Consider the following 1,784-nt stretch of genomic DNA (forward strand, 5'->3'; position numbering starts at 1 on the left):
ACTGGAGAGGGAGGGGGAGAGGAGTGGGGGGAGGGGGAGAAGGGTTGGGAGGGGGGGGGAAGGGGGGGAGGAGGGGGAAGGAAATGGGAGGCTGGGAGGAGGTGGAAACTTGTTTTTTTTTTCCTTTTCTCAATTAAAAAAAATAAAAAATAAAAATAAAGAAAAAGAAAAAAAAAGATTCCTTAACGATTCACACAGTTGAATATTTCAGGACTTTTCCATTTGTGAGCTGAAAAATGAGAGTCTATGGAATGCGCCCACTCAGCCTTGGGCGCCTTGGAATCCAACTGGACCATGATCACATCTGTCATTAGAAGCCCACATCATCAGTCACCAATTATTGCAGATGAGAAGGTAGTAGTTAATGAGGCATAGCAATTGCTGAACAAATTTAAATGAGGTGGAGATAGCTTCGAAGATCTTTTAAAAATGACTTGTTTAGTTTAAAATAAAGTACAAAAATATCACTCAAAATAATCATGACAGGCATATTTGTCAATAAAGATTTGAGGTAGAGCATTATTTTAATAAAAATGGAGAAAGGGTTATTTATTTTGCACACATATATGCAAGTAATATATATATTGAGATATATATCCCAAAGCCCACAGAGGCAAATGAAAACAATCTGACTAAATTACGCAACTTGAAAAATGGAGCAAAGAACAGATAGCGAGGAAATTTGCATGGAAAACTAATTCCATCATCTAAGTGAAAAATTAGAGTAGAATAACAATAGAAACAAGTGATAATGGGGAAAAAATTACCTCGGTAGCACTATTTTGCATCACGCTGCTGAGCCCTGTAAACTTCAGAAAACACCAGCTAAACGTGAGCAAGTTTTTGTAGGGGTTCCCACAAGGATTGTGTCAGTGAACGCTCCTTAATACAAGCCATGACTCTGTCTACAGCATGAACATCTAAAGTCCTTGGGTGATATTAAACGTAAAGAGAGAACTGCTTTCTAAAAGAGAATCCTACATCATGTACAAACCTAGGTTACTGTCCATGGTACACCAGAGCTGCTTATGTTGCTGCTTGCTGGTCCTTAGAATATGCCTCATCAGTAAAAATAACACAAATATGGGCTGCAGAGATGGCTCAGAGGTTAAGAACACTGATTATTCTTCCAGAGGTCCTGAGTTCAATTCCAAGCAACCACATGGTGGCTTACAACCATCTGTAATGAAATCTGGTGCCCTCTTCTGGCCTGTGGGGCACACATGCATACAGAACACTGTAAACAAAATAAATAAATAAATTTTTAAACAAAACAAAAAAAATAACACAAATGCAGTAGGTGTGGACATTGGCTAGATGCAAACGATTCTAGCTTCTGAAATGAAACTTGAGATGAATGAGAAGTATATATAAAAGAAGAGCCACGGTAATACTACAGAGCTGGCATTTACCCAGCTCCTACAGTGGTTTAGGCTCTGGGCTTACTCCTTACCTTCATTATCTCTTGCCCGATTTAGTTGCTTCAAGAGTCACATTGTCAGCAAATAGAAAACTATTTCTTTTATGGGAAAAGGAAAGAATTAAAGATGCCAACTAAACACCAGGCCAAACAGAAAGCCCAACTTAGAATCTGGCTGGCTGTTTCCTTTCTGTAATTAGGAAGGCATAGGAACAAAGTGGGGAGGAAGAAAGAAGGAGGAGGAGGGAAGGGGGGGAGGAGGAGGAGGGAAATGGGAGGCTGGGAGGAGATGGAAACTTGTTTTTTTTCCTTTTCTCAATAAAAAAAAAGAATTAAAAAAATTATAAAAACAAAAACAAAAAAA

Source organism: Microtus ochrogaster, chromosome 4, assembly GCF_000317375.1.
Source record: "Microtus ochrogaster isolate Prairie Vole_2 chromosome 4, MicOch1.0, whole genome shotgun sequence".
NCBI classification, from domain to species: domain Eukaryota; kingdom Metazoa; phylum Chordata; class Mammalia; order Rodentia; family Cricetidae; genus Microtus; species Microtus ochrogaster.